This window comes from Pseudorca crassidens, chromosome 17 (assembly GCF_039906515.1).
Source record: "Pseudorca crassidens isolate mPseCra1 chromosome 17, mPseCra1.hap1, whole genome shotgun sequence".
NCBI classification, from domain to species: domain Eukaryota; kingdom Metazoa; phylum Chordata; class Mammalia; order Artiodactyla; family Delphinidae; genus Pseudorca; species Pseudorca crassidens.
In genome coordinates this window covers 71449559-71476940 of record NC_090312.1, presented here as the reverse complement: position 1 = coordinate 71476940, position 27382 = coordinate 71449559, and the positions used below count along the sequence as shown (strand labels likewise).

The 27382-nt window shown below is 35.6% G+C and overlaps 1 long non-coding RNA gene across 1 annotated transcript; it reads right to left on the bottom strand.

Annotated features, from left to right (window-relative positions):
- Positions 1-203: 203 nt before the first annotated feature.
- LOC137209838 (uncharacterized) lies at positions 204-24130 on the bottom strand. The gene is made up of 4 exons (XR_010936123.1): positions 24019-24130; positions 2427-4602; positions 1124-1238; positions 204-267 (listed from the first exon to the last, which is right to left on the bottom strand). It is a non-coding gene; the product is annotated as an uncharacterized lncRNA (long non-coding RNA).
- Between the last annotated feature and the right edge of the window lie 3252 nt (positions 24131-27382).

The window sequence follows — 27382 nt, the reverse complement described above, 5'->3', positions numbered from 1 at the left end:
AAAAAGGAGTAAGACACACTACTGGCCATAAAATATTTCTTACATTAGTCATTAATAAGCTTTTTTAAACATGTGACTTTCATGCACATCAACTGATTTATATGTATTAAGATCCTACTATAACATAAAGAATTATCTCCAACCCCTACCCTGTCTGGTGAAGAATTTCTCTTTCTCATTATTTAAAAAAATTTTACACTTACTTTCTCCCTGTTGCCAGGAGCATTTCAATATCACTTGGTAATCCTTAAAATGTAGTTTTTACTCCTGTTAAAAAAAAGAAAATATCCATCAAGTGAAATATAGTTTCAAGTTTAAACCAAAGAATCTTCCCGTTTGTTCCTTCCTAATTTTTTTCTTTTAAAGATTATTTTTAGAGCAGTCTTAGTTCACGACAAAATTGAGAGGAAGGTATAAAGAATTGCCCATATACCCCCTGCCCTACACATACACAGCCTCCCCCATTGTCAACATCACTCAGCAGAACAGTACATTTGTGACCAAGGATACACCTATATTGACACATCATAATCAACCTGAGTCAATAGTTCACCTTAAAGTTCACTCTTGGCATTGTACATTCTATGGGCTTGGACAAATGTATAAGGACATATTTCCATCATTATAATATTATGCAGAGTTTTGTTTTGTTTTGTTTTTTGCGGTATGTGGGCCTCTCACTGTTGTGGCCTCTCCCATTGCGGAGCACAGGTTCCGGACGCGCAGGCTCAGCGGCCACGGCTCACGGGCCCAGCCGCTCCGCGGCATGTGGGATCTTCCCAGACCGGGGCACGAACCTGTGTCCCCTGCATCAGCAGGCAGACTCTCAACCACTGCGCCACCAGGGAAGCCCTATGCAGAGTTTTTTCACTGCCCCCCAAATCCTCTGTGTTTCTCCCATTCGTCCCTCCCTGCAATCCCACCCCTGGCAACCACTGATTTTCTTAGTGTCTCTATGTATCAAAGGAAAGGGCTTCTGTGCTGGTGAGTTAAATATTATCTTTATTTACTCTTAACCTCAACCCTTCAAGGTAGTTTTATTAGCCAAGATAGGCTGGATGCAGTTCCTAGCCCACCCAATATCCCAGAGGTTTAATGTAATGCGAGTTTTCTTCTCATTTACCTCACAGTCCAATATAGATCAACCAGGAAACTCTACACTCTCAGACGTTTAAGGAACCAGGCATTTTCTCGGGCTCTGTACTCTCCTAGGGCTTCAGGGTCTTCACATTGATTCTCTGCTTCCAGGGAGCAAATAGTGAAGAGAGGGTCAGAGTAAAGAAAAGGGTGGGATTCAAATTCAGCATCAAGATTAAAACAGCAACTGTAGGACTCTACAACCTTGCTCTTTCTTAAGCTATGCTATCTATTCCTCTCTGCATCTTACCATTTTACTTAAAGCATTTGTTTATTGAATTATTCATTCAACAAATAGTTCCTTATTGGTTCTCACAATATGTTAGTTGAATGAATTAAATATTAAATTTACTAACATAGGTAGCCACTGCTTACCTATAGATATTACTCAGAAAAATAAGAATCTAAAAGAGATTCTCTGTTTATTGGCAACCTCCTCCATGTCAGTTTTACTCTATTGTTCTAGAAATTTAGTGTCATAGCACAATTTAATTATGCTAAGATTTATTTACTACTTGAAATTAACATTATTTCCAATGAAAGTGGAAAAAAAGACCAAAATAATGTGTTATTCTTTATTTTGTGCTTTTCTAATGAAGCAAAGAAGAGAAAGCTGGCCTTCATTTAGATTTAAACTTAAAAAACAAATTATTTCCGATCACATTTCTCTTTCGCCACCTAGAAGAGATTTAAATGGCAAGATTTCTGTTCCATAACAGTAACTATGAAATCCAGAAAACTTATTTTTTAAAAAGAGTGGAGCTGTAGAACAGGATGTTAGATATAAGGTACAGGAGAAGGATTGAACTGAAGATGAAAATTTGAGATTATAAATTTATGTAGTATTTATAAAATTAAGAAATCAGTCTCAGCCTACAAGTAGGTTTAGAATAGAAAGCATAGCCAGAACCCCAAAGAACATTTATTTATGTTTATTGTGTAGATAAATTCCTCTGGATTAATCCTACTTTAAATGAATGCCAACATGTTACGAATATTTAGAGTTCCTGGTTCTCTTATCTATAGGGCTTAATGTCCTAAAATTTCTAGCTAAAAAATTTACTTAGACACTGCTTCTGCTGCATTTTTCAATTATCAAAGCAAAGTTGTGAGATCTCCAAAATTTCATTCTTTCTCACTTATTTACAAAAGCTTATTAGAAAACCAAAGGTAGTTTTATTTTTACATGACTAATAGTCTGCTTTTCAAATTCTTAATATTTTATTGATTTTGAATTGTTCTAAATGATCTGCAAAACACCTCCAAAACTTGGGCAGATGTATACCCACCTGGGACAGCGTTGGATATAAGAATGAATGACCTTCCTGAGGCCAGTTCTGCTTCTGAGAATGAATTCCCATACAGAATGTGTTTCACTGAATTCAATGAACAAAGTAGAGAATTATACAAAGTGTAGACAGGAGAGTTTACTTACCAAAGTAAACTTGAAAATTCTAAAATCACTGAGCTGAAGAAGAAAACGATAAGCAAAATAGCAAGTTTTATGCATTCAATCATTTAGTTTTTAGTTACAGTTAGTCACGAACATTTCAAATTATGTACATAAATGTATGTATACATTGCACATTTAATGCTTTTACTTAGGTACTGTTTTGCAAAACACAAAACTGGTTCAAAAAGGACTTGGCAGAGTATTTGTCATAGAGGAAGGACAGATAATATTCTTTGTTGTTGTTTGTGAAGCTCTTTGCTTGCATTGTCTCATTTAAACACTCACCAGCCTATGAGTAGATGCTATTACTGCTACTATTTTAGAGGAAGGAAATGAACAATAAAAAAAGCTAAGCAATGTTTTCTTTACCCATACACTTCTTCTAGTGCTGGGAATTCCTTTCAAGTCTTGTGACTCCAAGTGTTTCTTCTTTAACTTATCTCTACCTATCATAATTTTCATGTGACTCTCTTTGCCCATGTACGGACATGGTCCATTTTTCAGCAAAATTGATTCCTGGGCAAAGGATACAATTTAAAGAGCAGGCATGGTTGTTTACGGATCATGGTATGTATCTGTTTCAGACATGATTATGTCTTCACAGAAAATTAGAAAATGTACCGATAATGTGTGAAATAATTAAAGTACAGGGTTTTTATTAGCATCCAATAAGTAGAAGGCTCAAGATGCAAATAGAGGTTGCTTAGATTCTAACACAATCTTCTTGAGGAATAACATGTCCCAGGTTTTAACAGTCATTCAGATTAAAGTTAGACCCTCCTATAATCTTATTTCAGGTAATGATATATGAAGTCACTTCCTGTTACAGCAGCCATTTGCATAAATGCCAATATTTATGTTTCCAGCATAAAAAAGCACCCCCTTTTAGTTTCAAATTTAGCACGAGGTTGCCTGATGAAACCCTGAAATAGCACCTGGCCACCTACCTTAATTTGAAGACCACTAAAATCTAGAGCCTTAAAAATGCCATCACCGTGTTTGACTTGGTGAAACCTGGGAGAATGTAGTAACCAGAGCAGGCTGCTAAGATGAAGTCATCTTGCTAAAGGGACAATTTGTAATGGGGCACTGTGCTGACAGGTCTGCAAGCCTATAGTCTACAGTCAGTGTGCACATTTGAGCTCAAAATAGACACCGTGTATGACAAAAACAGCATTATTCTCAACTGTTGAGGGAAACTGATGGATGTTGCTTCTCCAAACTCTGGAAAATTAAAATTGAGGCCCTATGGAAAGGTCTATTCATGTAGCATGTTCTGTTTTCTTAAAGAAATGATGGCGTAGATAGAAAGAATGGTCTACGTATGCTTGCTGAACATGAAGAACTAGCTCTGTCTTTATTTTCCAAATGAAAAAAACCAACTACAGAATATACTAACATAGTTTGGGTGTTTTTTTAAATTATTATTATTATGTTTGCCTCCTGATCATTAACAAGGTTTATCTCAGTTTAAACTCTAAACCATATTTAATAATATACTGCTTTTGGTAAAAAGATTAAAATTAAATTAAGTAGTATTTTTCCCCGCCCCCAAATCTGGGTGGAATTGTTTATCTAGAACCTGATATACTGTTGACAGAAAGAGCAGAGAATATTGAGTATTTGCAGGAGGCATGAAAGTCTCTTCTTTTTGAAATGCATACTTCAGGCTCTTGTGTGTATTCTGTGTGATCAACATAAGTTCAGTTTTCACTTTAATTTTCTTAAGTATCAAGCAGAAAAGATGGACATGCGAAAAAAGAAAATCCCTCTTTTTCAAGGATTTGTCTATTCTAGATTTCTAGATGCCTCAAAAATCAGACATGCTTCACGTTCATGTTAATTTATAGATCAGATAATTCTTCCCTCTTAGTAACAGCAGAATTCATTTTCCTCGGGAAGGATTTGCTCTGAGATTCTTCGGGGGCCATCTTGGGTGGCTGAGAATGAGAAAATGAGAACTGTCGTCCTTGCTCTGCCAACTTGGTTCCTCCTCTGGATCAGCTTCCCATCTGGAAGATGAAGAGCTTGAAGTCAATAGTGATAGTTAATATTTTACTGAGAACATGTTATGTGCCAGCCATGATAGCTCTACAAGGTAACTCCTAACATTAGCCCTATTTATGGATGAGGAAAATTAAGACACGTAAGATTAAATAACTTGTCTAAAACCCTCACAGATAATAAGGAGTGATTCAAAATTTTTATAGATTATAGTTCATTTAAGTTATTATAAAATATTGGCTATATTCCCTGTGCTGTACACTATATCCTTGTGGTTTGTATCTCTTAATCCCCTACCCCTGATCTTGCCCCTCCCCCTTTCTCTCTCCCCACTGGTAACCAATATGTTTGGTAAAGAAAACAATTTTCAAAGGAGCAAATTTACTTTCTTTTGGACATCTAACTTCCACATGGCAGAAACCAGGTAGCTTCAAAATCATATTTGCTTTATTCCAAAGTCAATTACCCTTCAGTAAAATAACTGAGTGTTTTTAGTTATTGTATTAACTGTCGTCTTTAGTTAAAGACAAATGAAATGCAAGAAACTTCCATAATTCATATCTTGAAGAATTAGAGAAAGACCTTTCTTGACTCCCTTCTCTTTAAATACCCATGTTCCCCCCACCATTTTATTTCAGTGTCCTTTAGCATGGGCCCCATACACAGTGTTTCTTTTGCAGAATAATGGGCAATGCCATTGTTTTAACAAAAGAAAAATAAATAGTAGTCTTGACTTTCTCGTTCCCAGATAGTCAGCTGCTCCATGGAGGAAGTTAGACTGGAGGGCGTTAGGAATTAATGAACTGTGGAGATGGCATCTTCTTTGTAGACAAAGCAAGACTGAGAGAGAAGAGATTAAGGCCTCTGGTTAAATGGAGTGGTGACCTTATCAGAAATACAGAAAATAACATCACATCATGGAAATCAGAGCACACAGAGTTAATTCTAGGCTCTAAAGAAAGAAGAGATTATTTAATAAGGATAGTGGCATAGCTTGTTAACTATTTTCATAAAACAAAATACTACATGATGGCTTCACCTGTATTACACACACAAACTCCACATGGATTAAAGAATTAAATGTAAAACGTAAACCAAAAGAAACAAATTTAAAATAATAAAATGAAAAAATATTCATAAAAAATTTATTGGATTGCAGAATGGTCATAAAATACATTAGTTCAAAACAATGGAAGAATTCATAAAGGATAACTATTACAGACATTTTCCCATAGAATGTTTTAAAATTTATGTGGCTGAAAAAAACAACATAAATAAAATTAATAGTCAAATAAAAAATTTCAGAAAATATTTGCTCATATAGGACAAAAGAGTTAATAACCTTAATGTATAAGTCTCCTCAAAACAACTTAACCAAGTGTCATTTTGGAAGAAAAAAATACACAAAGCAGTAGTTAAATAATAAGAATGAGGCCATACCAGACCTGGGATGACTTCTGCTTTGGAGAAGCTGAATTAGACACACATTTCCCTATTCTACCACCTAAGTTCAACAACAAACCCTGGATATTATTCATCTTTTTTTTTTTTTTTTTTTTTTTGGTGGTACACGGGTCTCTCACTGTTGTGGCCTCTCCCGTTGTGATGCACAGGCCCCGGACGCACAGGCTCAGCGGCCATGGCTCACAGGCCCAGCCGCTCAGTGGCAGATACACAATTTTTTTAAATGAAGAAGAAGGAGAAGAGGAGGAGGAGGAAGTAGAAGGGGAAGAAGAAGAAGACAGTTGAAATGTGGAGCAAAGGCAGCCCAGTCAGAGAATAATATGGTGGTGAGTTTCCTGGGCTTTCTTATTCTCTCATACCATCCCAGACTTGGAGCTGAAAAGCCAGCAACTCAGAGATAAAAATGAAGATAGAAAAAGGCTCCCAAAAAGATCACTCTCTCTAACAAAGGACAGGAAAGGAGCAGACTAACAAGACAGAAAACTTTTAGACCATAACCACCTTATTCCAGCCAAAAGTCAGAGTAAAACCTGTGACTCCATCAGCACCCCTGCCAGCAAAGACCAGGTGTAGAGCGTAAACTTCCTCCCTCACAAGGCTAGAAGGTGGTGCTCTCATGCCCCTGCAGGGATGGTATCTGAGGGTGCCAAGTAGGGACCTGGGACTTTTATCCCCTCTAGCCAGTAACAATATCCCTTTGCAGTGTAAATGGAGACCATATGGGGAGCCTGGACTTCCGTGACTTCTCATTCCCCAGTGGAATGGCGTTAGAGAAGGCTTAGTGAAGAGTGAGGACCTTCACCATCTCTCAATAATAATGAGGCCACCCCCACCATGGTGTCAATGACAACACAAACATCCATGCCCGGCAGCGATGAAGAACCTCCCCTAATCGGGTCAGGTGTCAACGGAGGCGAAGTGGGGAATCTAAACTTCTATCTCCACTTGACAGTATTGAGACAGCTTTTCCTCTTCCAGAGAAGTGTCAAACAAAGCCAGTGAAAAGAGAAGGTTTAAATAAGATCCAAAGACTCAGAACATATAATGAAATTATGCAGGTTTCAATCAGAAATCACTCATCATACCAAGAACAAGGAAGATCTCAAAAGGGAATAAAAAGAATACATTCACTATATGTCAACACTGAGATGACAGAGATGTGAGAATAATCTGACAAATCCTTTAAAGCAACCGTGATAAAAATGCTTCAATGAGCAATTAAAAACATGCTTGAAGCAAATTTTTTAAAATTAAAAAATAAAACAGAAAGCCTCAGCAAAGAGATAGAAATCTCAGCAAAGATACAGAAGATGTCAGAACCAAGTAGAAATTTTAGAACTGAAATATACAATAACTGAAATCAAAGCAGAGTGGATGAAATCAACTCCAGAATAGAGGGACATAGGAAAGAATCAGTAAACTAAAAGACAGAAGAAGAGAAATCATCCAAATGAACCATCACAGAGGAAAGAGAAACGAACAGGTGTCATCAGAAACTTGGAAGGAGAAGAGAAAAAGAGTGGGTCTAAAAATGTACCCCAAGAAATAATGTCCGAAAAATTTTAAATTGACGAGACATAAACCAACAGATTAAAGTAAGTGGAACTCAAGCAGGATAAACATAAAGAAATTCACACTAAGGCACATCAATAGTTAAATATCTGAAAACTAAAGAGAGGAAAAGTCTTAAAAGCACCCATAGAAAAATGACACTACCAATAGGAGAAAAACAACTAAAGAGCAGATTTCTCATCAGAAACTGCAGAAGCCAGGCTGAAAGAAAAAATTGTCAACCCAGATTGAGATGGACACATATATGCTATTGATACTATGTATGAAACAGATAACTAATGAGAACATACTGTATAGCACAGGGAACTCTACTCAATGCTCTGTGGTGACCTAAATGTGAAGGAAATCCAAAAAGAGGGGATATGTGTATACGTATAGCTGATTCACTTTGCTGTACAGTAGGAACTAACACAACACTGTAAAGCAACTATACTCCAATAAAAATTTTAAAATAAAAGAATGAAAGGGAAATCAAGACATTCTCAGTAGAAGGAAAACTAAGATAATTTGTTGCTTGCAGACTTGTCCCAAAAATAGAGCTAAAGGAAGTTCTCTAAACAGAAAAGAAACAATAAAAGAAGGAACTTTGGAACATCAGTAAAGAAGAATACAGTATTTTAAAAAATGAGTAAATAAAATAGACTTTCCTTCTTTTGAGTTTTCTAAAATGTTTGATGGTTTTGAAATTATACCACTAATGTGATTCTAAATATATGTAGAGGAGATATTCAAGAATATTATATTATAAACAGGGGTCAGTAAGGGGGCATAAAGGGAGGTAAGGATTCTATATTTGGTCTTCTTTGTCTTAGTCCTAACCTACCCTCTTCATCTTCCATGAAGACGATCTTCCATAATTAAAACCAGCCATCCTCATGTTTTACAAGACAGTGTGTCCTTTACTTAGGAACAATTCTACCTCTACTTATTAAATCAGCATTTTTTCTTTCTCTCCAGTATGTGTACATATTTTTAAGGGAAATTATCTGGAAGAGTCTACCACAATATTTTAACATTATTCTTTTCTGGGCATCAAGAATCTTTTTATTTTATTTTCATATCCATATTTTGTATTATTTTATACATATTTCCTCCTTTAGTAATAATTTTTAATTGTAAGTTTATAAGGAAAAAACAATTAGGATACTTCAGGTTTAAATGGTGATATTTCTTTCACTTCTGTTTAAATTATATAACATTCAAGAGGACACAAATTAGCAGTAGTTTCAAAAAACAGAAGCAAGGTTATAATTGATCAGAATCTCAAAGGAATTATTCTCTACCATCAGTGCAAATAAACTAAGAAATAAATTTGTGATCTAAAATAATAAAAGCACCCTGGTCAAGTACAAATTAGTAAGAAAAATTAAAGTATTTTGAATACTTGTCTAGCTCTGAAAAATCAGGAACTGTACCAAGTACAAACCATGCAATACATGCCTCTGTCTACTACCTTGCTGCACATAAACTTCAAGAATTTTTTGAAGATGATGATAAGTCTCTTGCTTCCATCAACACTTCCATATTGTATGTCTCTTTAATCCATTTTGGGACTAAACTTAAATGGAAAAATAATAGAGAACAGGAGATCAAAAATTAAATATAAAAGCAATTCTGTTCATAATGAAGAGAAAATGAAAAAAAAATCAGAAATATGTTTAAAAACTGTTTTTGAGCTTAAAAATTATTCTACAATGTTTCAGCAAAAAAATAATTATGAGGGTAACAAATGGACTCTTCCTGGAATTATCAATAGATGCCAGACAAAAAGGAAACATTGTTCACAGAGATTTGAAGAGAAACCTCTTATAATCCAAGAGTCCTGAATTCAGAGGTTATTACTCATGTGGAAAAATCTCAGTGACACAAGTGCTTAGAAATATAAAACACATTTAAACTTCCTTTTAAAAAAATATATGCAAAGTGTACTCCAGCTAATTAAAAGATTAATCCAAGTAAACACTCAGAAGTAGGGAAAAATAATATGAAATGGCTGATTGCTACAATTGAGAGCAAAGAAACATATAGAGTTATTGGAATAATGAGTAAAGAATTCAAACATAAATTTGAATATAAATTTGAAAATAAAACTATCCACAAAAAATTAATTAGGGAAAAATGTTATCCTTATCATTGTCTTCCTCTTCATCAAAGTGTAAACATCAAGTTAAATTAGCATATATGGGAAGGTAGAAATATAAAAGGATAGAGGAAATAAAGAAAGTTAGGCAAAATTATTTTCCTTACATAGAGCAGATTAAATATACAGGTATTTTAAAAAACAATTTTTAAATTATTACAGTAACATATGTATAGCTAAGGGTCCAGGAAATCTAATTGATTTGTATATATTTTTAATATGGTGTATATATGATACACCATATTAACAAAATGAAAAATAAAATTCATATGATTATCTCAGTAGAAGTAGAAAAAGCATTTGACAAAATTCAACATCTTTTCATGATAAAAACTCAACAAAGTGAGTATAGAGGGAATGTACCTCAACATAATAAAGGCCATATATGACAAGCCCACAGCAAACATTATACTCAGGAACAAGACAAGGATCTCCATTCTAAGCACTTTTATTCAACACTGTACTGGAAGTGCTAGCCAGAGCAATTACACAAGAAAAGAAATAAATGGCATCCAAATCAGAAAGAAAGAAGTAAAACTGTTTCTCTCTGCAGATGACATGATATCATATATAGAAAAATCTTTAAAATTCCAGCAAAAACTATTAGAACTAATTAATAAATTCAGTAAGGTTGCAGGATCCAAAATCAACATACAAAAATTCTGTACACCAACAATGAAGTATCAGAAAGAGAAATTTAAAAATAATCCCACTTACAATTACATCAAAAAAGAGTAAAATACTTAGGAATAAATTTAACCAAGGAGGTGAAATATTTGCATAGTAAAAACTATAAGATATCAATAAAAGAAAATGAAGAAAACACAAATAACAAATAAATGGAAAGATATTCCATGTTCATGGATTAGAAAAATTAATACTGTTAAAATACCCATACCACTCAAAGCAATCTCAGATTCAATGCAATCCCCATTAAAATTCCAATAGTATTTCTCACAGAAATAGAACAATCCTAAAATTTGTATGAAACCCCAAAAGACCTCAAGTACAATCTTGAGAAAGAAGAACAAAGCTAGAGGCATCATATGTTCTGATTTTAAACTATATTACAAAGCTATAGTAATCAAAATGGTATTGGCATAAAAACAGACACATAGATCAATGAAAGGAGAGTTTCTTTGATAAATGGTGTTGTGAAAACTGTATAGTCACATTTGAAAGAAGAAACTAGACCCCTTACATCACACACAAAAATCAACATAAAATGGACTAAAGATGAAAATGTAAGACCTGAAACCATAAAACTCCTAGAAGAAAATATAGGGGTTAAACTCCTTGACATTGGTCTTGTCCATGATTTTTTGGATTTGACACCAAAAGCAAAGACATCAAAAGCAAAAGTACACCAGTGGGACTACTTCAAACTAAAAAGCTTCCGCACAGCAAAGGAAACATCAACAAAATGAAAAGACAATCTATGGAATGGGAGAAAATATTTGCAAATTACATGTTGGATAAGGGGATTAATATCCAAAATACATATAGAACTCACACAACTCAATAGCAAAAGACCTCCAAACAAACCAGTTTCAAATGGGCAGAGGAACTGAATAGACATTTTTCCAAAGAAGACATACAAAATGACAACAGGTACATGAAAATGTGCTCTACATCACTAATCATCAGGGAAATGTAAATCAAAACCACAGTGAGATATCACCTCACACCTTTTAGAATGAACTGTCATCAAAAAGATGAGTGATAGCAGGAGTTTTCAAGGATGCAGAGAAAAGGGAACCCCTGTGCACTGTTCATGGGAATGTGAATTGGTACAGCCACTATAAAAAACCGTATGGTGGTTCCTCAAAAAATTAAAAATAGAACTACCATATGAGTTGGCAAATCCACTTCTGGGAATATATCCAAAGGAAATGAAATCACTATCTGTAGAGAAATCTGTACCCCCATGTTCACTGCAGCATTATTTACAATATCCAAAATGTGGAAACAACCTAATTGTTCATCAACAGACATATATACACACCACATTTTCTTTATCCATTCATATATATATACACATAAATAATGGAATACTATTTGATCATGAGAAAGAAGGAAATCCTGACTTTTGCTACAACATGGGTAAAGCTTGAGGGCATTATGCTCAGTGAAACAAGACAGAAAAACAAATACTGTAGGATCTTACTTTTATGTGAAATCTAAAAAGGTGGAACTCAAAAACAGAGCACAGATTGGTGGTCACCAGAGGTGGGGAGTAAGGGGTGCGGTAAATGGTGAAGCTGGTCAAAAGGTACAAGCTTCCACTTATAAGTAAGTTCTGGATGTAATGTACAGCATGCTGACTACACTTTACAGTGCTGTATTGTTTATTTGAAAGTTGCTAAGAGAGTATACCTTAAAAGTTCTCATCAAAGAAAAAAATGTAACTATGTGGGGCAATGAATGTTAACTTAAGTTATGGTGGTGATCAATTCGCAATATATACATGTATCAAATCATTGGGTTGTACACCTTAAATAATATCATGTTATATATCAATTATATCTCAGAAAAACTGGGGAAAAAATAAAATGCCAAAACCATTAATTAACCTAGGAAAAGAAAGAGTGTGAGTAAACTGAAAAAATAGATTACAGTAAATCATTGAGACTAAAGTTCACCAAAGAAAATAAAGGACCAAAGGAAAAGTGCATATGAGAGAAACAGGATATATTATAAAGGATCTAACAATATTTACAGCTGCAGTTCTAGAAGGAGAGCAGGAATGGAGTACAAGAAACATTTAGTGATGAGGATGAGAATTCCCATTACCAATGGGGAAATCAACTCTGAGCTTAAAATACATATTCTAACAAGACTTTTTTTGTTTAATGAGGAACAATAGCACACCAAATCATAATGGAGTACACAAAAGTGAAAACAGGAGACAAGAAAAAACCTGACAGCAGCCTGAGATGGACAGCACAGTATTCGCAAAGGAGGAACAATAATATAAACAGCTGAAAATCGAAAAAATAGAAATTGGAGGATAAGAAAACAGTATCTTCAAAGTGCTGAAAGAAAATAACTTGCAACTGAGAATTTTATAGCCTGTGAAACTGTACCTCAAAAATGAAAGTGAAATAAAAATATTTTTAGACAAACCAAAACAGAGAATTCATTACCACAAATCCACTGGAAAGGAAATACTGAAGAGTGTTCTTTAGTCAAGAGAAAAATGATTCCATCTGGATTTATCAGTAATGAGGGCATCATTAGAGTTATATTATAAACCACTATACTGTGATTTTACGACTTTCTTCTTCCATCTCACAATTTTTCTTTATAAGTTTTAATGCCACATCATTCAGAGCATAAAGACACATGGCTGCTAGATCTTCTTGACAAATTCCATCTTTTAATACTGTAAGTTATCACACTTAGTCCAATTGAATGCTTTTTCACTTAGAATTATATTTAATTAGTTATTACTATCACCACTCCAGGTATTAATATAGCTTATTTTTGTCCATTCTTTTTTGGGTACTTTTTCTGTGATGTGTATCTAGTAATAAAAAAATGGTAGCTGATTTTTTTACATTGGATTTTTAAAACTGTGCCTTTTTATGTGAAGATTTAACTCATTCAATTTATTATGTTTACTGATACGTTTGGCTCTTGTCTGCCATTTCTCTGTATGTTTTCTATTTACTATGCACAGCTTTCATTTTCCTTTGGGTAGTGATAGGAACAAATTGATTTGTTAGTACTAGGTAGTGAATCAACATATTGATTGGTCAATTTGTTTTATTCCTTTTATCTTCTCAAGGATTGAAAATAACTGTGTGTGTATATATATATATATATATATATATATATATATATATATGTCTTCAACCATAGACTGCTATAATTCAGCCCTCCTATTAAATTTTGGCTATCATATTTTAATACCTAAGAAATATTTCGCAGTTGACAATTACTCTTTTTCATAGCAGTCTGTTCATATTTTATGTATATACAATCCTTTGTTTTTTTCTAATAGTAAGTATAAACTAGATTTTTTTATTTTTTGCAATGATATGGAAGCCTGGGCAAATTATTTATTATTTGAGGTCTTGTGCTGTTGATCACTGAGTAACAGGAAGTCTAGATTTAATAGAAAGTACCAGCAAGGAATCACTTGTCACGGACATCCATCTCGTGACCAACTCATGCACCCTCTTGTTAAGTTACCTAATAGCCATTATAGCTATTAATGGCTATAATAGCCTCCTCTGTGAGCAGAATTAAGTGATGGGAGTGATGCTGCCACAAGCCCAGGCTGGTCAGGAAGGCAACATGGTTCACAGTTTCAATGTGTAGCCTTCTTTGAAGGAAGCAGCGGGACAGAGTTTCAGGTACTAGCGCCTTGCCACGAATTACCAACCAATGGTTCCGCATTCAAGCAATGGTTCCGCATTCAAGCCTGCAGCATTTCAGCTTCTTATTGTTTGCTCCTACTTAGCGACTTTTCACCTAAAAGAAAGAAAATCATGATTTCTCTTAAAGAAATGTAATGCTACATCTGTGGTTTGAAATGCTGTAAGATTATCAATCATGAATTAACATTTTTTTAAGTACAGTAGTCTCTAAACCCCTGTTGTGATATTTAACTTTATGTGTTATTTCCACCTGAGCATTAGCCATTTGTCCTGAGATTTCCCACAATATTTTCTATGACCTTCCATTAGCATTTATGTTACACTCTTCTAGCTGTTTAGTTTCTTGTCTTCCCCCCTAGTACTTTGTGTAAGGAAATTTCTCACAGTAGATGATATATACTCTAGCTTTGCAAAGAACCTGTACTTGGTACATGTGTGCTGAAGAACTAAACAAATATTTGCAGGATTTTTTTTTCCTTTTAGTTTGGCTTTTTTTTTTTTTTCTTTTTGGTCTTAAAGAAGAGATAGCATGATTTAAGGATTTGTATTTGGAAAGTATATCTGGAACTTTACAGTAAACTAGCAACTATCAAAAATTTCACACCATAGAAAACTTATCTTCATTATTTCAATGTTTCACTGTATTTCACTACTTTATTGTTTAAAGAGAACAGACCAAAAAAAATGCCACTGCGTTATTTGCTTTTAGCCTTTCTTTGAGCTTAATCAAAAAGCAATCTTTTGCCATACTAACGACTGGCCCTTTTATGCTGGCAAAAATACAAATTAAGATTGAGTGAAAAATAGAACCATAAAAGGCCCTAATGATTTTATTATTCAGTGTCAGTATTGCAAGTGATTAAAAATGAGGGAAAGGGGCTTCCCTGGTGGCGCAGTGGTTGAGAGTCCGCCTGCCGATGCAGGGGACGCGGGTTCGTGCCCCGGTCCGGGAAGATCCCACATGCCACGGAGCGGCTGGGCCCGTGAGCCATGGCCGCTGAGCCTGCGCGTCCGGATCCTGTGCTCCGCAACGGGAGAGGCCACAACAGTGAGAGGCCCGCGTACTGCAAAAAAAAAAACCATAAACAAAAACCAAGGAAGGAGACTGATTGATTCATGGCCTTTTTTTATTTTTTTCAATAAGTTTACAAAACCTCATCACTGCAACAAAATATTGTTCTCAGGATTTCTGTCCTGTCTTTAATGCTTTTCTTCCTTGCAGTACCTGAAAGGGCTTCATAGGTTATACTTTTCAATTTCATCTGGGGCAGGAAGCTCCTCTCTCTGTATTTCTTGTGCTTTTCATTTCCATTTGCTAAAAAGATCTCTTTGGACAGCAACAGCAAAAAACAAGCACCACGAACAAAACAGCACTTATGTGCTAAAATGCATCTAATTTCATATTTATCAAAGTCCAGAGAGCACATCTTGGTTTGCTGTGCCTCCAGTTAAATGAATCAATACCTGGGTTCAGCAGAGAGGCAGATGTGTTGTCTGCTTGTACTGCCGTAGGAACACAACTTTTAAAATTATTGGTCAATGATGCTTCATTCAGTACAACATGCAAGACAGTTAGGCTCTGAATAGGAAGAACTTCGCAACAGTTAGTGCTGTACAACAATGCGATGGATTGCCTCGGTGAGTCATAAAATCTATGTCTCCAGGGTGTTCAACAACCTTTTACTGGGAAAATTTTAGCATTAAACAAGATGATCATTAAGTGTCCTCCAACTGTTATTTCTATAACACATTCACCATGCCTGCAGTGGGAGACAGAGAAGATAGGGATATGAAATAAACACTTCACAGTCTCATGTCAGGAACCCAAGGAATTTACTCTCTTGCTTGGTAGACAAGACAAAGAGAACAATAGTTTCAATGCTACTATCAGAGGTGGCCAAACCTGAGAAGCGAAGCAATCTGGTTAGAATTTAAGTAGAAGCTAGAACATTAGCTGGTGTCACAAAAATGATACCATTTTTGGATTAGTTGGGAAGAACTGAAGAAAACATATTCCAGGTAGAGTAACGCAAAAAAACAAGTAAAAAGAAGAGAATGAACATTGTGTTCAAGAAAATCTTGTTGAGGTATATTGAGAAGACAGATCCTATGAATTATTTTTACTCTGATTCATCCCATTCTAGTACCAGAGGTAGGAAAATTGCCTGAAGCAATTTCTGAAACATCCAAATTTGGGGGCTTTCCAAAAAATTTGCCTTAGGGCTAACATCCCTCTTTAATCTACTTTAACCCTTGCCTCCCCAGGGGTCATGTTGTAAAGGACAGAGCTACTGTTGTTCATAAAAGTTAATTGATCTCTAAGTAGAATTTGTTAAGAAGATTCTTATACCGGTTTGTCTTCTCATTTTTATTTCATAATTATGTACAAAACTGTTGACAACATGATTGCGCACGAATAAAGCAAAAACAATAAATGATTGTTGAACGGGTGAATAAAAGATGTGATTTTATTGTGCTTACGAAAGGAAGTCTTTGTTTCCAAAGCTTCAAATCCTCCCAACTAAATATAATCAAAACACAATAGCCATCATCTGCTATGATTCCTTGTTCTTTGAAAGATGAATTAGCTATAAAACGGTACATTTATATTTTAAGTGCAGGAAAAATGCTGCACATCCGATTATGGTTTGCGGTGCTCTTTTTCAGCTTAAAAAATAGCTTGTTTTTCTTAAAGTAACTGGCCTTTGAAATCATATTTTGCCGGCCACAAATTGGTGTTAGTTACATAGAAGCCAGATGTCCAGTGCTGACTTCAGAGGTTAACTATTGAGGGGTGAACCAACAGAAGCTTGCGTATAAGAACGCTCTAATAAAAGCAAGTCACAGAGATCAGATTCTCATTAGGAAAACCTCGGTCTCTTTATAATTTCTCTGAAACATTGTTTGGAGTAACCTTTGAAATCCTGTTGGGGAAAAAGCAAATCAGGCTTTGGCAGATATTCACAGAATAATCGGATCCTTAATCACAACTGGAGTGGGTATAATGAGTGGGTGTTTTAGGGTAGACAATGGAGGGGGTTCTTCATGTCTGTTTTACGTCAGCTAATGTTGGCAGGTAATGCCCCTATTGTTGCCACTGTTTTGTTAAGAAGGAAGAATGTGGTGTAAATCCCCGTAAAATTAAAAATGAGGAACCAACCCGCACCCCCCAACATGAGTTCATTCCACTAAAATGATTTCTTTTAGAAGAGTTAGGGAAGGCTTCAGACCCACACCTTTCTCCACCCAATTACTGGAAGGCTTTTCTTTTTTTCTTCCTCTGTGGGCTTCACGGTGACAGCCCTAGAGTGGAATGTGAATGCCTTTTCTATAACCCAAGTAATGAATCATACCAGATTTGTGAATAATGCCTGGGCTCAATATGAGACAGGCAAACAAGTCAGGGAAACCAGTGTGAAGAGAACTTTGATTCTTGACTGAATCAGACAAGATTATTTACCAACAGCATTTGAATCAAAGGCAGCCAAAAATCCAAGCTGAAAACACACTGTCCCTAAACATTACAGTTAGACACTGAACCTGAAGCAATTCCTCGTATTTCTAAATCAATGTAGTTGTTATGCTACCTATTTGATTTTTGCAAGTGTTTGGCTAGTCCCAATTAGAAGACCATAAGTTCTCACAGAAAATGCGAGAGATGATAATCAACAGCTTTTGGAATGAGAAAGTGAAATCCTCTATACAGCAAGCTGCGGTTCTAAAGCCACCTCTGAAGAATTCCAAGGACACAATCAAAAATGTCAATTGCCTTTCAAAACAAATGCAGTAAGTTTCATCCAACTGATTTTAAAGGGCTAAGAAAGCCCAATACATCTCTGAAGTAACTCCAATTTTACAAACCTTAGGCAAGAATATTTTGATGCTAAAGTAAATGGTTAATTGCCTTTAAAATTTTATACAACAAAACCAGGGATACGTGCATTTTTATCTTCATTTGACATGTAGTCTTAAAAAGGCAACTATGATGTTACCTACTTAGCACACAACTCTCTGTTATGATCATAAAATTAAAACGTAAATGCATGGAGGTCATCGCTAATTTATTTCTGGTTTCCAGTTTTTGTTTTTTCCAGACTTTGATGGATTGATAAATTATCAAGCTTTCATCATTCTATGTACTGTAAAGAACACGCAGAAATTGTCAAAAAGAAAGAATATTAACCATTCCCTCTATGTCTTGCTCTCTGTTTGGGAAGCATTTTTATTATCCTGATGGGGATGTTTGTGGGTTTAGTTTGTCTCATTTAGGCCATCTCACTTATTAGGATGGGAAGTCCTTTAGAACAACCATCAGTAATAACGACTACCATTTACTGGGTCCTCAATATATTCAAGGCAAAATATGAACAGTTCACATATGTGGTTGCATTTATTTTTCAGATGGGATCCTATTATTACCTGCAGTTGATGATAAGGAAACAGAATTAGAAATCCTAAGTAAATTATCAAAGAAAATAAAACAAGGTGATAAAGTAAAGGATAAAGCAAGATTTCAAACCCAGGCCCATCTGATTTGAGGGTCCACGGTTTTAACTACCACAATGTATTATCTGTATACTGTTACAGTATTTAGCTGCTTGGGGTGAGCAAATAAAGTGACCTACATGAAGGGAGTATACCCTAGACACAGGATATATCTGAGGAGATAAAGATAATCCAATTTGACTAGAGTGAAAGTAATAGGTAGTAATAGACAAATAAAAGAGAAAAAAGAAAAACGGTATCTAAACGATGAACTTAATGCATAGGGCTGTGAAGAACTGGTCATAAATCATCTGTCCATTTGTTTCCAACCCCAAATATCTGAGTGTTTATTAACTATTCTAAGTCACCAAAGAGGACATAAGGATGAGACCAACAGGGTCACTGCTTGACCTGCCAGCGCCAGGCTACAGGGGATAATTTGCTAATGCCTTTAGAGGGGAGCAAGAAAACTGACAGCGAGAAACCACTTCTTTTTTTTAGTTTATTTTTGGGGTTTTTTTGTATTTTTTTGCTTTTTTAAAAACATTTATTTATTTATTCATTTATTTATTTTTGGCTGCATTGGGTCTTCGTTGCTGCGCGCGGGCTTTCTCTAGTTGCAGCAAGTGGGGGCTACTCTTTGTTGCGGTGCGCAGGTTTCTCATTGCGGTGGCTTCTCTTGTTGCGCTTGTTGTGGAGCACCGGCTCTAGGTGAGTGGGCTTCAGTAGTTGTGGCATGCAGGCTCAGTAGTTATGGCGCACAGGCTTAGCTGCTCCATGGCATGTGGAATCTTCCCGGACCAGGGCTCGAACCTATGTCCCCTGCGTTGGCAGGCAGATTCTTAACCACTGCGCCACCAGGGAAGTCTGATATAGTACTTTTTTTTTCCCAAAATAATGAGTTTATTGAGATGTAATTCACATACCATAAAATTCACATTTAAAGTGTACAATTTGGTGGTTTATAGTACATTCACAAAGCTGTGCAATCATTACGACTGTCTAATTCCAGAATATTTTCATTGTGCCAGAAAGAAACCCTGTACCCACTAGCAGTCATTCCCCATCTTCCCCTTCCCCTAGCCTCTGGCAACCACTAATTTACTCTCTGTCTCTGTAGATTTTCCTATTCTGGACTATGTTTAACTTTTTGAAGTGTAAAAAAGAATTTTTTTTACCACCCCACCCCCCAGCCGCTCACCCTTCTTGGTGTCCATACGTTTGTCCTCTGCATCTGTCTCTATTTCTGCCCTGCAAACCAGCTCTTCTGTACCATTTTTCTAGGTTCCACATATATGCGTTAATATACGATATTTGTTTTTCTCTTTCTGACTTACTTCACTCTGTATGACAGTCTCTAGATTCATCCATGTCTCTACAAATGACCCAATTATGTTCCTTTATATGGCTGAGTAATATTCCATTGTATATATGTAACACGACTTCTTTATCCATCCGTCTGTCAATGGGCATTTAGGTTGCTTCCATGACCTGCCTATTGTAAATAGTGCTGCAAGGAACATTGGGGTGCATGTGTCTTTTTGAATTATGGTTTTCTCTGGGTATATGCCCAGTAGTGGGATTGCTGGCTCATATGGTAATTTTATTTTTAGTTTTTTAAGGAACCTCCATACTGTTCTCCATAGTGGCTGTATCAATTTACATTCCCACCGACAGTGCAAGAGGGTTCCCTTTTCTCCACACCCTCTCCAGCATTTGTTGTTTGTAGATTTTCTAATGACGCCCATTCTAACTGGTGTGAGGTGATACCTCATTGTAGTTTTGATTTGCATTTCTCTAATAATTAGTGATGTTGAGCAGCTTTTCATATGCTTCTTGGCCATCTGTAAGTCTTCTTTGGAGAAATGTCTATTTAGGTCTTCTGCCCATATTTGGATTGGGTTGTTTGTTTTGTTAACATTGAGCTGCATGAACTGTTTATATATTTTGGAGATTAATCTTTTGTCCGTTGATTCACTTACAAATATTTTCTCCCATTCTGAGGGTTGTCTTTTCATCTTGTTTATGGTTTCCCTTGCTGTGCAAAAGCTTTGAAGTTTAATTAGGTCCCATTTGTTTATTTTTGTTTTTATTTCCATTACTCTAGGAGGTGGATCAAAAAAGATCTTGCTGTGATTTATGTCAAAGAGTGTTCTTCCTATGTTTTCCTCTAAGAGTTTTATAGTGTCTGGTCTTATATTTAGGTCTCTAATCGATTTTGAGTTTATTTTTGTGTATGGTGTTAGGGAGTGTTCTAATTTCATTCTTTTACATGTAGCTGTCCAGTTTTCCCAGCACCACTTATTGAAGAGACTGTCTTTTCTCCATTGTATATCCTTGCCTCCTTTGTCATAGATTAGTTGACCATAGGTGTGTGGGTTTACCTCTGGGCTTTCTATCTTATTCCATTGATCTATGTTTCTGTTTTTGTGCCAGTACCATATTGTCTTGATTACTGTAGCTTTGTAGTATAGTCTGAAGTAAGGGAGTCTGATTCCTCCAGCTCCCTTTTTTTCCCTCAAGACTGCTTTGGCTATTTGGGGTCTTCTGTGTCTCCATACAAATTTTAAGATTTTTTGTTCTAGTTCTGTAAAAAATGCCATTAGTAATTTGATAGGGGTTGCATTGAATCTGTAGATTGCTTTGGATAGTATAGTCATTTTCACAATATTGATTCTTCCAATCCAAGAACATGGTATATCTCTCCATCTGTTGGTGTCATCTTTACTTTCTTTCATCAGTGTCTTATAGTTTTCTGCATACAGGTCTTTTGTCTCCCTAGGTAGGTTTATTCCTAGGTATTTTGTTCTTTTTGTTGCAATGGTAAATGGGAGTGTTTCCTTAATTTCTCTTTTAGATTTTTTATCATTAGTGTATAGGAATGCAAGAAATTTCTGTGCATTAATTTTGTATCCTGCAACTTTACCAAATTCATTGATTAGCTCCAGTAGTTTTCTGGTGGCATCTTTAGGATTCTCTATGTATAGTATCATGTCACCTGCAAACAGTGACAGTTTCACTTCTTCTTTTCCAATTTGTATTCCTATTATTCCTTTTTCTTCTCTGATTGCCGTGGCTAGGACTTCCAAAACTTTGTTGAATAATAGTGGTGAGAGTGGACATCCTTGTCTTGTTCCTGATCTTAGAGGAAATGCTTTCAGTTTTTCACCATTGAGAATGATGTTCTCTGTGGGTTTGTAGTATATGGCCTTTACTATTATGTTGAGATAGGTTCCCTCTATGCTCACTTTCTGGAGAGTTTTTATCATAAATGGGTGTTGAATTTTGTCAAAAGCTTTTTCTGCATCTATTGAGATGATCATATGGTTTTTACTCTTCAATTTGTTAATATGGTTTATCACATTGATTGATTTGCGTATATTGAAGAATCCTTGCATCCCTGGGATAAATCCCACTTGATCATGGTGCATGATCCTTTTAATGTGTTGTTGGATTCTGTTTGCTAGTATTTTGTTGAGGATTTTTGCATCTATATTCATTGGTGATATTGGTCTGTAATTTTCTTTTTTTGTAGTATCTTTGTCTGGTTTTGGTATCAGGGTGATGGAGGTCTCATATAATGAGTTTGGGAGTGTTTCTTCCTCCACAATTTTTTGGAAGAGTTTGAGAAGGATGGGTATTAGCTCTTCTCTAAATGTTTGATAGAATTCACCTGTGAAGCCATCTGGTCCTGGACTTTTGTTTGTTGGAAGATTTTTAATCACAGTTTCAATTTCATTATTTGTGATTGGTCTGTTCATATTTTCTATTTCTTCCTGGTTCAGTCTTGGAAGTTTATATCTTTCTAAGAATTTGTCCATTTCTTCCAGGTTGTCCATTTTATTGGCATAGAGTTGCTTTTAGTAGTCTCTTAGGATGCTTTGTATTTCTGTGGTGTCTGTTGTAACTTCTCCTTTTTCATTTCTAATTTTATTGATTTGAGTCCTCTCCCTCTTTTTCGTGATGAGTCTGGCTAATGGTTTATCAATTTCATTTATCTTCTCAAAGAACCAGCTCTTAGTTTTATTGATCTTTGCTATTTTTTTTTTTGTTTCTATTTCATTTATTTCTGCTCTGATCTTGATGATTTCTTTCCTTCTGCTAACTTTGGGTTTTGTTTGTTCTTCTTTCTCTAGTTCCTTTAGGTGTAAGGTTAGATTGTTTATTTGAGATTTTTCTTGTTTCTTGAGGTAGGCTTGTAGAGCTATAAAATTCCCTCTTAGAACTGCTTTTGCTGCATCCCATAGGTATTGGATCGTCATGTTTTCATTGTCATTTGTCTCTAGGTATTTTTTGATTTCCTCTTTGGTTTCTTCAGTGTAAATTTGTGTAATTTTTGTATATCAGTTATATCTCAATAAAGTTTTAAGAAATCAAATCATTTTCTGGATTTTTGTGAAGATTTTAGTGTAACCACAGAAAACATAAAACAATATTCATTGATATCTTGTCTAAATATAAACTAAACTTTGCTCACTTATATGCAATTTGACAATTTTCATTTAGTATATAAAGCTTTTATTCAAGAGAAAGATCTTATCTGCACATTCCTGCATACTTGGTATACAATGTTGCTAAATATGGGTGTGATTTGCTTACTGGTGGTTTTGAAGTTGACATAAAGTTTGGGGTCACTGTTAGTTTCTTCAAAATGTACAATTAATATAATTTTGACTTTCTAGAAATGGAAGAAGATAGCCTCCCTAGACATATGTTTTCAAGAAGGGAATCATTGTTGCTTGACATATAAAGATGTTTAAATGTAAGCCTGCTGTAATATTTATTTTCAGTATATGAGATGAGAAGAATATCATCTAATTTGGAAACATTTTGAGGATGAGGATGCAGAAAAAGGTAATAGTAAAACATAAATTTATATGCTGTATTTCCAAAATTGTTTGCTGACCTGTGAAGAGGGCATAAGAAGCCTAGAAAAAAATGAACAGATTGAACTTGAGTAGTTCATTACTATCTGTATTTTGTTAAGCTCATGCAGTAAAAAATGACTTGTTTTGAGAATAAAGACTTCTTCAGAACTCAAAAAACATCAGCAGCAAAGGGTAGTCAAAATAAACAGGACTTTCTTAATTTCTTTACTAAGACTCCATCTTTAATTTCACAAGTTTAAATTATCTACATAATAATTTAAAAAAAAAAAACATTTTCCCTGAGAAAGAAAATTATAACTTAGGATGACATTCAATGTGCCTCCCAGGATTTAAAAATGATGGCCATTTTAGACACAGAGAGCCTGTGTGATATATTTGTAGACCCAAAGGACCTGATTGACAAACAGCTGGTCTATCAAAACAGGATGTAGATAAAAAGTGCACATTTTTTGAGATCCAAAAATTAATTTTATGTTAGTCTAAACTTACCTTCTGCTGCTATGAAGTCAAATCCTAAGTATTTCATGCTCAGATGCTTTTGTGGAGAGGCTTAATAGCTTGATGTCATCACATTGGAAGGATACCAGGAATCAAGGTAATCTGGGCTTGATAAGAATAGAGATGCAAGTCAACACACATTTTATTTTTGACTGCATTCAATTTACCACCACGTTAAAGAGAAGAAGATTTCCTAAAGGTTTCAGGCAGTTCAGAGAAGTATTTTTGGTGGAGGGAATAGAAATAATAGAAATATCCTACTGTATCACGGGTATAAAAAAATATTAAAATATTGTTATTTGCTCACACATATCATTTTTAATAAGTCCTACTACTAATTAATTACTACTAGTTGCCACTGTTAACTAGTCTTATTGTTGCTTTGCTTCAATAATGGCACTTATAAAAAAACCAATAATAAGAAACATTATATAATTTCAAATAACACCAATTTTAATAACACATATGTGCCTGATTATTAACTATATGTTATATTGTTATGTTCTTTATTGTTTGGTATGGCTGTATCCCAGATTGGCTCTCTAACAAGTTGATTACCCTATATCCAAGGCCGCATTCTGTTTCAGCCTTTTACTAGCAATGTAGCCTTGGGCAAATCACTTAACATTCCTGGGCTAAACACTCCTCATTTTGTAAAATAATTATAAACGATAATAGTTCTTTAGAGGTTGTCAAGATGATTAAAGATGGTGGAATGTCCTATCATAAGTAATCAATAAATATTAGCTCTTCTTTCCATATAATTGTCCCTTCTGAAACTGTAAATCCAGCGTGAGATCTTCCATGGCTGTTTTGTTTTCCGTTACGACGTTCTTGGCTCTGTGGTTTCCTGGCTCTCAGCTTGCTTGTTCAAGTTCTTCTCCTTCAAGGTCCCGTAAGGTCTCTGAGTGTGGAATTTTAGTTTAGGCAAAGTCGTTTCTGATTCATTCTCTGACCTGTTCTGGAGTCTGTTCTCATAGTTAAATTGTCCTAATCAATGTACTTGTACTTCTTTTTTAACATTTCTGAGTGCATTCCATTCACATCAGTTCTTTTCAGGAAAAACCCTATCATCTACTTCTGATTCCACCACTTTGGATAGAGTAGGTTTGCTCCATATTCTCAACCAAAGCTGGATGTAAGAAATACTTAAGCATCATGGACAGGAAAGCACTGAAGGCTGGAATTACTGAATGGCTTCTCTTCAGGAAACGTGGTGATTTGAGGGAACAGTTTTTTTAAGCATGGCCTTTTGTTTCTTAACCTAAGTGTGCTAGTAAGCATCAGTTCTAAGTGGAGAAACAGGAAAGCATCAGAAAAATTGTCAATTTGTTTCCTAAACGGATAATTTTCTGGTGGCATTGTGCCAGAAAGCTGGTCTTTCCCAGAGTCCTTTCCCATCCCTCAAACACAGTTACAGACTGTGTGTAGTGTCAATGCAAACTGTGTCATCAGTCAGAGAAGCCAAACTGGAGAGAAATGTGAGATTTGGTTTGTGGTTAGTGTGACCAAGAGGCCAGACTGCATGGTGGTGCCAGGAGTTCAGTGTGGTGTAATCAGAGGGAGACAAGGATGTGACCAATGTGACCATTTGCTTTATGACTCTCAGGCCAATATGAGGTCTTGAAAGGATGAGGTGGCCTGAAACCTCTCTTAAGGGAGGATGTGGACAAATGTCTTTTTTTTTTTAAGTAAACTTTGGAGAGAGCAGATAGAGTACACTGCACAATAATAGAATCTCATCGAAAGAAGAACAAATAAGTATAATGTGAAAATAGCTAGAAAGAAAAAAGTACCATGTGAATTACTGACCCACGTCCTCTTCCAAAACAAATCTATGGGAAATTCCAAGATACAGGCATGGGAGGTCCTTATAATGTTGTCACTGTCATTAAGAGAAGGCAGGTTCTTCCAGAAGTCTTGGCATAAGGACTCACAGGGTCACTGAGGGTACCCTTCCCCGGGGTGGGAGGCAGCTGTCACTAGTCTCATTGACCAGGGAATGAATATATATTAGATTCTGGTTTTGAGGACTTAAATTCTTAAGCCTTAGAATCTGAATTTTGGGGGATGGAAAACAAGATAGAGAATTTGAGTTTATGAGAGACCAGATGTTACTCTGAGAGCCAGCAGCTGCCTCTGGCATTTGGTTGGTGGTGGTGGAGGAGAGGGTGAGCATAACGAGATATGTATGCAACCTAAAAGAGCTGAGATTTAAGGAATTCAAGCATGGGCTCCTTTGTTTAAATTTAGTCTTGAGAGAGAGGAATTATACTTGATTTTGCAGAGAGAAAGAGAGAGAGAGAGAATGAGATCTTGCCATGGGAGTATCAAACCAGAATGGGCTACTGTTGTCAGACGGTGGAGGGCCAGTTTCTAAAGGTGACGCCACGTGGCAGCAAGAGGTAGATGCAGCAATAGGCAGACTGCAGCGCTGGCTGGAATTGAATGTCGAAGCCAGTTCACAGTCCCATGTTCCATTATAGGGCTGTATAAGACCCTTGGGTTCATGGAGAATCCAGCCTGAGGAGAAGATGCTAGAATTCTCACTATCAAGGAAGGTACTGAATCAAGCAATTCAATAAAAGTCATAGAGGTTAAGACTAAATTTTTTCACCCCCAAGCAGTAAAGCACATATTCAGTCTGCACCAAGTAAGAATTACGTTAAGAGGAATCTACATTTTTAACAACCTGCGTCTTAAATATATCACTAGAATCTCCTAGCCCTTCATTAGAATATAAGTTCCATGAAGGTAAAGAATTCAGTGCTGTCAATAAGTACTCATAGAAATGAATTTTAAAAATCTATTCAGTATAATATTTTGAGTTTGCAAATACTAATTAAATATATAGGCCATTAAAATAGAGAGAAAACACAGATACATTATTTGCATATCAGGGATAATCAAATATTTTAAATTTATCTAGGCCTAAGAAGAAAATAAAACAGAATTCAATTAAATTTATATGTGGTTATTGGAATGTTTATATTATGCCAGATACTGTACTGAAATTTAAGTAAAAGAGGAAGTCCCTGTTTTTAAGCAATCTAGTGAAGGAGAGACATAAGCCAAAGAGAAGACTGCAGGAATTGATCTAAAGCTGAAACGAAGGAGCTTAAGACAGACTCTATGGAAGTGTCAATTCAACTGACCCTTAAACAATGGGACAAAGGTTAGCCAGCAAGGAGCGGGAAAAAGATCTAGGCACAAAGTGTATGCAAACTGTGGATAAGACAGAACACCGAGTATTTTAGGACAGCTAGAATTAGTTTGATATGACAAAGAAAGTATGCAAGAAAAAAAGTACGGAAGGAAGGGTATGTCAATTACAAGCAGAACATTAGGAGAGAGA